The sequence below is a fragment of the Triticum dicoccoides genome, chromosome 3A (genome assembly GCF_002162155.2).
Source record: "Triticum dicoccoides isolate Atlit2015 ecotype Zavitan chromosome 3A, WEW_v2.0, whole genome shotgun sequence".
Taxonomy (NCBI): Eukaryota; Viridiplantae; Streptophyta; class Magnoliopsida; order Poales; family Poaceae; genus Triticum; species Triticum dicoccoides.
The window spans coordinates 759619402-759630060 of NC_041384.1; the positions used below are offsets into that span (position 1 = coordinate 759619402).

At 46.4% G+C, this 10659-nt stretch overlaps 1 pseudogene; it reads left to right on the forward strand.

The window, feature by feature from the left end:
- Positions 1-9090: 9090 nt before the first annotated feature.
- The window catches only part of LOC119273315, a 7140-nt pseudogene continuing 5571 nt past the window's right edge, over positions 9091-10659 (forward strand).

The following is a 10659-nucleotide window of genomic DNA, read 5'->3' on the forward strand; positions in this document are numbered from 1 at the left end:
TCCATTTGATGAATGAGAAGACCATGCGAGGCCGCCAACGAGAGTAATACTCGAATGGTGGTCAGTCTGGCCACAGGTGAATAAGTGTCGAAGAAATCTTCTTCTTCTTTCTGGGCGTAGCCCTTGGCCACAAGCCTAGCCTTGTACTTTTCTATCGTACCATCGGGCCTAAGCTTCTTCTTGAACACCCACTTGCATCCCAATGGTTTGCAACCATAAGGACATTTAGTAAGCTCCCAAGTCCCGTTAGCCATGATGGAATCCATCTCGCTACGGACCGCATCCTTCCAGTAGTCAGCTTCTGGAGATGCATACGCTTCTGAAATAGAAGTGGGATTATCCTCCACGAGGTATATGAAGAAATCATCACCAAGGGTCTTTATAGTCCTTTGTCTCTTGCCCCTACCAAGGGATTCCTCATTATCCTCCTCAGGATTTTCATCATGTGTTTGATTATAATATTTCATCGTAACGGCAGGTTCAGGAGTCTCCTCAGATTCCTGTCTAGAAGTGCTTTGTACATCTCTCATGGGAAAAATGTCCTCAAAAAATGTAGCATCTTTAGACTCCATAATTGTACCGACTTTCACGTCAGGTACCTCAGATTTCACTACTATAAATCTATAGCCAACACTATTCATAGCGTAGCCCAAATTAACACAGTCCACAGTCTTTGGTCCAAGCATACGCTTTTTGGGGATCGGCACATTAACTTTCGCCAAGCAGCCCCAGGTACGTAAGTACGAGAGTGTTGTCCTTCTCTTGGTCTACTTCTCGTAAGGAGTGATCTCGTTATCCTTTGTTGGAACTTTATTCAAGACATGACAGGATGTCATTATAGCCTCCCCCCACCATGCCTTGGATAAACCTGACGTATCTAACATGGTGTTAACCAAATCAGTTAGAGTACGGTTTTTCCGCTCGGCAACCCCGTTTGACTGGGGTGAGTAGGGAGGCGTCCTCTCATGAATAATGTCGTGTTCCGCACAAAACGCATCAAACTCTTTCGAGAAGTACTCTCCACCACGATCTGACCGGACTCGTTTAATTTTCTTTTCAAGTTGATTCTCAACTTCTGCCATATAGATTTTGAAGTAGTGTAGAGCCTCATCTTTAGTATTTAACAGATACACATAACAATATCTAGTGGAATCATCTATCAAAGTCATGAAATATTTCTTTCCACCTTTAGTCAACACACCATTCATCTCACAAAGATCAGAATGTATGAGTTCCAGTGGCGCCAAGTGTCTCTCCACTGCTGCCTTGTGAGGCTTGCGAGGTTGCTTAGATTGCACACACGAATGGCACTTAGAACCTTTGGCTAAAGTGAAACTCGGGATTAAATTCGATTTTGCTAGCCGCGTCATAACACCGAAACTAATGTGACAAAGACGTGAATGCCATACTTCAGATTCATTAACACTCAAATGAATATTGTTCACGACTTTATTACATAGATCTGCAAGAGAAAGGCGGAACATGCCTCCGCATTCATAACCCTTTCCAACAAATAGTCCATATTTCGTAACAACTAATTTATTAGACTCGAATACCAACTTAAACCCTTCTCTACATAGAAGGGAGCCACTAACGAGGTTCTTCTTGATGGCGGGGACATGCTGCACGTTCTTCAACTGCACGATCCTTCTCGAAGTAAACTTCAGATCGACCGTGCCAACACCAAGAACAGTAGCACTCGCGCCATTCCCCATCAGTACGGACCCGTGACCTGTGGCCTGGTAAGAAGAAAACAATGAAATGTCAGCACACACATGAACACCTGCACCTGTGTCGACCCACCAATCCATGGACGGCCAAACTGAAAATACAGCAAATAAATTACCGTACCCAGATGCACCACTCTCGTTGTTGCTGACAATCATATTGACAGACTTGGAGTCCTGCCCTTGCTTCTTATACTTGTTTGGGCACTTGTTGGCCCAATGTTCAATCGAACCACAAGTAAAGCAGCCCTCATCCTTCTTGTTCTTCTTGAAGGTCTTCTTACCCTTCTTCTTAAAGTCGGCACTTTGTTGGACACCGTTCTTTCCCTTGGGCTTGTGGGAATTGGAGTTCTTCTGATGCACCATGTTGGCCACAGAAGTTCCTTCGACCCCTTTTCCGTGCGAGTCCTTTGCCCTTGAATTCTGCTCAACACTCAGATGGCCAATAACATCCTCCACAGAGAATTCACGCCTCTGATGTTTCAGAGTGGTGGCAAAGTTCCTCCAGGAATTGGGAAGCTTAGCGATTATGCAGTCCGCGACAAACTTGCCCGGTAACTTGCACTTAAGAAGCTCAAGCTCCTTAACAGTGCATATTATCTCATGAGCCTGCCCCAATACAGGACGGTTTTCAACCAACTTGTAATCATGGAACTGCTCTATAATATACATCTCGCTCCCTGCATCAGCAGCCCCGAACTTAGATTCGAGCGCCTCCCACAAGTCCTTGGCAGACCGCACATGCAAATATGCGTCAACCAGCTTATCTCCAATCACGCTCAGAACTGCCCCGAGGAACACGACAGTGGCCTCCTTGAATGCCTTCTCCTGATCAGGAGCGATCGTTCCTGTGGGAGTCACACCGGCGACCCAGAACATGTTCATGGCAGTGAGCCATAAGGTGGTTTTAGTCTGCCAACGCTTAAAGTACGTCCCCGTAAACGGCGACGGTTTCAGTGCAGCAGCAAAACCAGAATTCGAAAAACTCCTACACATATTAGGTTTTTGGATTGATAAGAAAATATGCAGTTTTCCAATTAAATTAATCCATGAATAAATCATGAGCATGACATTGACAGCATTGATAACACACTGGTTACGATCTAACAGAGCATGTACTACGCATATAGTAGAAACATCTACACATACCGCTAGTACTGCTACAACAGAAAGAAACATGAGAGGGATAAACGATGTATACCCTCCAATCGGCCATGCGGCGGCGGCGGCGGCGGCAGTAGCCGCGGCATCCTCGGCGGCCTTCTTGTCGGCCTCGGCTTTCTCGGCGGCGGCACGGCCGGCGTCGGTCGACATGGTGATGACGAAGGTGATGTGGACGTAGATGAACAGAAGCGAGCAGTCGCGTAGTCGCTACCCAAAAACCTAATCGCCCCTCTCCTGTACAGGATCCGGAGAGGCGGGGTTTCGGAGGCCTGCTCTCCCGTCAACCGTGTACGCGGTGAACGGGACGGAGTCGCCGCCGGCAGCAGCAGCAGAGGAACGATGCGGGCGTGGAGGCGGAGATGCGTTCTATTTCGTGGCGGCTAGGGTTGGCAGCGCCCCACATATATATGTGCGGCTTCGCGTTGAGAGATGTGGGCTGAACCCACGTCCAAGTCGGTAGCCCACGATCTGACGTCTCAGATCGTGGCCCCACCTGTCAAACACTCTCCGTTCCTGACCAGCAAAAAGAAGCGCATATGAGTGAGCTCGGCTCGGCTCAATCCCGCAACCCACGGCGCGTCGTGACGAGGCGTGGCGTGGCGTGGCGTGGCGAGGCGAGCGGAGGAGGAGGAGTACGCGAGGGCCTCATCTCTTCTCAAGCTCCAATAGCATGAGGAAGAAAATCCCTTATAAACCACTCCAACTCTCCTTCCACTTCCGGGGTGGGACTAAACTTCCCACCACCTTGTCATGCCACCTACATGGGCCCTTAGAGATCAAATCTGAAATTGTCATATGGGCTCTAGGCCCATCTCATATTTCAACAAATTGTGGTCTGCATCGACGACATCTGAAAGACGAAACATATGCTGAGTTCGTGGTTCGTGGATGGCAGGTATGGTTTCCTCCTTCGGCGTCTTAGTCGTGGTGGGGTGCTACATCTGGAGTTCGATGGCGTTTCTGGGGTGTTGCCCCGGTCTAATTCGTCCAACAGCAATGGCTTCACTTTTGGTGAGCCACCTTGGAGGCCCGCAAAGCTGCATATCAGCGATGGAGCCGCGTCGAGCTCATGTGGGGAGGTGGTCTGTCATTATTTTCTTTGGTGCCTGCTGTGATGGTGCCGGAGGCAGGTGACGAGCGTTGGTGTCAAGCTCATAGATGTTTTGCTATCTTTTCAGTTTTGTAATGTCGGTCATTACGTGAATTGTCTTTTGATTTTTATGATATGAATGAGACACGTATTATCATGCAAAAAAAATAGTACGTCATAATTCCGTATCATAAAAATACCTTTTTATATATGTGAACATTTTTTACATATATATAGAGAAATAATTCTTTTTAGCAGAAATATAATTTTGGTATACCATGAGTTTTTCTCATATTGCAGCACCCAATATCTTTTTTTCTTTTTTAACCGATTTTCCTAAATTATTTGAAAAATATATACGTACATTTCAAGATTCTTGGTAGAAAGAAACGCGGTGCTTGTCAATGGGCGATGCCAGTTGCTGTCTCGTTTACGTTTTCCTTCAGACCGACTGGCTCATGGATCCGACAAGACTCGAACTGAGTTCCACTCTTCTCTTCCTCTATTTTTCCAAAACAAAGGCATCATGTCTCCTTATTACTAGATGACACCTCTCGCGTTGTAGTGGGAATCGGTTGTAATATATTTAATTAAACTTGATTTGATTGTTTGGAATATAATATTTAGATTCATTAAATTTATCAATATTAAAAATACATATGACTTATTATATTTGGTCATGTATAGTTGTAAAATATTTTTTGAACATAAATAGAATAATAGAATCGAAAATCATATATGGTTGCATGTGGTGGTGGTGGATCTTCTCCATGCATGGGTGCATGTTGTGGTAGGTCATGCAAAGATATCACACTTTTCACGGAGGAAACCGACGAGCTCTATTTCCTATTGGAAATTTGTTTGTTTTTTTGCCACTCTAGATTTTGCCAATTTTTCATATGCCACTTTAAAATTTGACATTTCACTTCTACCACTCTTGGCTTTTAAAAATATATCACAATTGCCATTCCGTGGGCAAAGAATAATAATTTGATTTCACTTTTGTCACTCTGAACTTTTGACAATGTATCACAATTGCCACTCTGAAAGTTTTGTTTTTGCCATAGAATAGCAATTCTGATGTATTGTCAAAAGCTAAGAGTGGCAGAATTAAAATGTCAAAAGCTAGAGTGGCATAACAAAATTTGGCAAAACCTAGAGTGGCAAAAACAAAATTTTCCCTTTCTTATTTGGGATCGAGGTCATCAGCAGTCTCAGCCGTCTTGGTTGGGTTGTTGGGGTGCACCTGAATTTTCTTGGTGCCCATTGTGGACTGGAAGGACGAACCTAGAGTTAGTTTCGGCTGCACTGGTGTCTGCCAAGTTAGCATTTTTGTTCGCAATATTTTTTGCATGCTTTGGGTTGTCAAGAATTGTGATCACTCCTAACCCATGATAACCTAACAATATTTACTGCATGATTCAACTTGCTATAAGTTGCAACCTAATCCATGATAACCTGATGTGGAACTAATCTACTGCCCCAACCAACTACCTAGTCCTTGATGTGCAACCCTCCTTCCTACTCGTGGATGTGTAGTTTTTCACTGCTAGCGCACCCTACCCCACCTATCCTATCAACGATATGTGCAACTTAGTTTGTTGTTCCAGCCAACTGCCTAGTAGTCAATGTGCAACTCCTTCTCCTCCTTACTTATCGATGTGTAATTTTAGTTGGCTGAGCAAAAGATAGAGTTGCACATTGTTAACTAGGAAGTTGGCCGGCGCAACATATGAAGTTGCACATCTCACAGACAATGATAGTTGCATGGTGAAAATTGCACATTCATGAGGGTAGTGAAAAGTTGCATATTGATAGGGCGCTAAAGTTGCACATTTCACTAGCGGTGTAGTTTGGACGGGATGCTAGTAGCAAAAACTACATATCCACAGGGGGGTACGAAGGGAAGTTGCACATCACTGTTAGACAGTTGGCCATGGCTACATCCAAAGTTGCACAATCACTGCTAGGCAGCTGGCCAAGAGAGAAAGTTGCAAATCAACATGCAGCAAGAAAGTTCCACATCAACTACTAGCCAGTTGGTCTGGGCAACAGATGAAGTTGCACATCTCATTGGCAGGGGTAGTTTGGAATTCCACATCAACTGCTAAGCGGTTGCATCAAACGGAGATTAAATTGCACACAAAAAGTTGGTCAAAACATACGCATGCGGGATTTCGGAGAGCACGTTTTGGGGATTCCAATGACGGAGGCGGGTCTTAATTTTGATGTTCGGTTCAAAAGTTAAGATTTTTTAGAAAAATTAACCCCGCATTAATGTGTTCATAGTTGTTCGCATATGTGAAAACTGCATGTCCGTGAGTAGGGCGAAAGTTGCACATCGACGATGAGACAGTTGCACATCCACTACTAAACAATTGCACTAAACGAGGAGTTAGTTGCACACAAAAAAGTTCATTGAAACACACCCATGCGGGATTTAGTTTTGAAGAGCACGTTTTCATGATTCCAACGGCGAAAACAGATCGTAATTCTCATGCGCGGTTTAGAAGTTATGACTTTTTGAAAATTTTAAAATATTCCCGCAAAAAAAAAGAAAATTTTAAAATACATATTAAATGCGTTCACACCTGTTCATATATGCTTTTGTATTTTCTTCCCGATTGCACACTACTTTTCTCTCTCTAATATGAATTGGTTTTCGTTGCATGTGAATTAGGGAGATAAATTATTTCTATTTATGGATTAGAGACCAAATACTTCCTTTTTTGGTCGGCCCTCCGGACCGCTGCTCCCTAAACGCGTCCTATAATATGTTCACTCTGGCTCCTCCATCCATCAATGCATTTTGCAGTCGAAATCTGATGACAAGCGGATCGACCACAAGAGCTTGACGTTCGGGATACGACAGATGAGGCAGATGATCCGACCAGTTCAGGTATTTGGTGATAGTCGGGCTGCCATGTTGGCTTCCTGATTCCTGACCTTCCGGATCCAATTGGTCTCCAGCCAAGAAAAAAATCAGCGGATATCCTTCTCGCCGGGGTATCCACGTGCAGGGTCTTCCAATTCCTTGTCACCTTCATCATAAGTCGTTTCTTTGTCCTTCACCTACTGCATCTTCTTCATAGCCCTTCACTGTAATAGTGTATGCTTAGTTGGGCCAAACTCCTCACTGTTGTGAATGCAACAAGGCTTGTCTAGAATATCATCATTGGCTGCCTTTTTCCGTGGGACCGCTTCCTTTTTCTGTCCGGTATCTTTTTTTTCTCTTTGCCACTGCAACGACCAGCTATGCTACACTAACACCATCCTCCGCATCCGACTGGTGGCGCTTGTTCTTGTCATTCCGTCAATTTTGGTTGTCCTACCCTTCTGAGCAGACGGTAGGTTCTGTGGCCTGCCTCATTATGTTATCTTCCACACCGTTTGTGTACCGGTTGGCAATGTCCATCAATTAGCGCATGGTGGTTATCTCCATTTGCCTAAGCTTGAGTTGGAGGTGCTCATATCTCACACCTTGCTGGAAGGCAATGATCGCATGGTCTTCTGTTACTCCTTCCACTGAGCTGAGGAGCTACGTTCATCTCTAAATGTCGATAATCCTGAGCGGACTCCTAGGCTTCTGAACACAGAGCATCAACTCTTGATATCCTCCAGGGCATTTGCATGTGCCATCTTGAAGAAAACATCTTCGAGCTCTCTCCGGGACTCCGGCTATAATATACTGTCCTCTGGCAGATTTTTCAACCAGGCCTGAGCTAATCCCTCAACGTAGAAAGAAAGATTCCGCATGGCCGTATTCTCATTGCCACCTCTGATCTGAATGGCCACAAAATAATCTGCCAGCTAGGTTTCTGGTTTAGTATTGCCATCATACTTCCCAATTCCCGAGCCCAACCAGAAATTGGTCGGGGAAGGGGGTAGTATGAATATGACGACTGAAGCACAACGGGCCTGAAGTTCCTGATTCACTCGGTTGTTAGGAATAAACCATGGTTCTCCATGGTCATCTATGCGTCGTCCGCCTGGGCGACTCGGGCGGCGATCCGATCCGTTTTCCTCGGCAATTCCTCGTGCTTCCTTCCTTTTGAGTATATGTGTTATGTGCATATTGTGTATTGGGTCCGCCTCTTAGTTCTTTGTATAGTTGAGATCCGTGGTCCATCTTTATACATCATATATACGTGCCTATACACGAGAGCAATACATTGTGCAATTCCCATAACATACATGGTATCAGTTTTTTAGGTTTTGTTTCTAGCTTCCGCTCCGCCGCCACCGCTGCGCGTCTACCCGCGCCGCCGCCGCCGCTCCACGCGCTGTAGCCCGCGACCCCATCGCGCCGGCCGCCCCATCACGCGTTGTACCAGCTGCCCGTGACCCGCCAGCGCGCGTCCTCACCCGCCCGCGCTAGCTGCCAGACCCGGATGCAGATTTTGTGAGCTTATGCACCCGGGCCTCACTATCCTAGCACTCCAATGTTGCTTTGAGATCTGTGCTACACAACTACCTTATTACATGGAATTTTCTCTTTTTTGTTTCTCTCAAATAAAACATGTCTTGAACTTCAAACTTTACAGTACAACATAACTTTGTAACTAGAATGTGAAATAAAACTTTCAGATTTTTTTGTCCGACATAAATATGAAAAATAAGATTTTTTTAATCAAACAAATCTCATTTTGTATATTTATATTGGACGAAAAAATCTGTAAGTTTTATCCCACATTTTACATAGAAAGCTTTGTTGTGCTGTAAAGTTGAAGTACCAATATATATTCTATATGAGAAAAACAAAAAAGAAAAAATTATTTGCACGAATCGTGATGTAGGAATGAGTGGTTAGATAAAAAGAACCCGAATGCATAGGCTCTAAAACATGTTTTCGTGCTAGACCCGCGCGCCGCGGTCAACTCGAGCCTCGTGCGTCGCCTAGTCGCCTGATCCAGCCCCAGCAGCTTGCCCGTTCCAGCCGCAAGACGCTGCCCAATCCAGTTGCTTTGCTGGTGCAGCCGCTCGATCCCGTCTGATCCAGTCGCTGCCGCCTAGTCGCTTCGCTACTGCAGCCGCTTCCAATTCACTGTTGCCTGCTACCGCGTCTGCCAGCCGAGCCGTCCGAACCACCCGCACCGTTCCGTCCTCGCTATGTCGTCCGTCACCTCCTTCGCATCCACCAACTTCAACCCGTTCGCCGTGTTGCACACCACGTCTACGCCAAACAACTACACTGAAAGCGGTGATTGATTCATAGACACCGGGGCTACGGCTCACATGTTTTCTCAACCTGCTAATCTTGCCTCCTTCACTCCCGTCATCACCGATTGCCGCATCATTGTCGGCGACGGTTCCACACTCCCTATCACACATGTCGGGCATACTTCTTTTCCTTCCATTTCCATGCATATTACTTTGTCTAACATACTTGTGTTCCCCCATCTTATTAAGAATCTTGTCTCTGTTCGTTGTTTAACTCGTGACAATCCTGTTACTATTGAATTTGACGAGCATGGTTTTTGTGTCAAGGACGCTCGAACCAGGATGGTACTTCACCGATGTGACAGCCTCGACGAGCTCTATCCGGTGCATCCCCCATCCACCTCCACCACCGCACCGGTTGCTCTCTCCGCCGGCGTCGACCTCTGGCATGCTCGTTTGGGTCATCACAACCCCGTCACACTTCGTCATATTCTTAAGAGTTTCAGTTTCAGTTGTAATAAGATAGAGGATCACACCTGTCATGCCTGTCGTGTCGGCAAACATGTTCGTCTCCCGTTTAATAACTCCACCACCATAGCTTCTTTTCCTTTTCAGTTGATTCATAGCGATGTGTGGACCTCTCGGTTCCTAGTAATTCGGGCTATTTATATTATCTGGTTATCCTTGATGATTATTCTCGTTATGTGTGGACTTTTCCTTTGCGCAGAAAGTCGGATGCACTCTCCACTTTGACGGCTTTTTACTCCTATGTCAGCATGCAGTTTGGGCGTCCCATCCTTACTCTTCAGACTGACAATGGAAAAGAGTTCGACAACCTTGCTTTCCCCACTTTTCTGTCGTATCACGGCACAGTTTTTCGTCTCACATGCCCGTATACTTCACAGCAGAACGGTCGAGCTGAACGCATCCTTCGCACTCTGAACGACTGCGTTCACACGCTCCTGTTTCATGCTAACGTGCCGCCTCATTTCTGACCGGACGCACTCGCCACTGCATCACTTCTCCTTAACATTAGACCATGCCGCCCACGGTGGAACTACGCACCTCACCATCTTCTCTTTGGTACGCCCCCATCTTATGATGGCTTGCGTATTTTTGGGTGCCTTTGCTATCCCAGCACTGCTGACACTGCTTCTCACAAGCTTGCACCTTGATCTGTTGCTTGCATCTTCATTGGCTACCCCTCCAACTCCAAGGGATATCGGTGCTACGATCCCGTCTCCCACCGTGTGTTCACTTCCCGGCACGTTTACTTTGATGAGCATGTGTTTCCGTTTCACCAGGTATACCCCCGACTGTTCCTCCCGCCACTGGTGATGTGGGCTCCTCGACGCCTCTCCCAAGGCGCTTGCGCGCCTCTCTTGGCCCGCCCACTGGCTTTGAGGCGCGCGCCCAGCATGCGGCGCCTCCTACAGCCGCGGCGCCGGCACCCCCGGCGTTGGCGCCGACAGCCCCCACGGCTCCTCCGGCGCCCGTGGCGCCCCTGGTGCCCCTGAC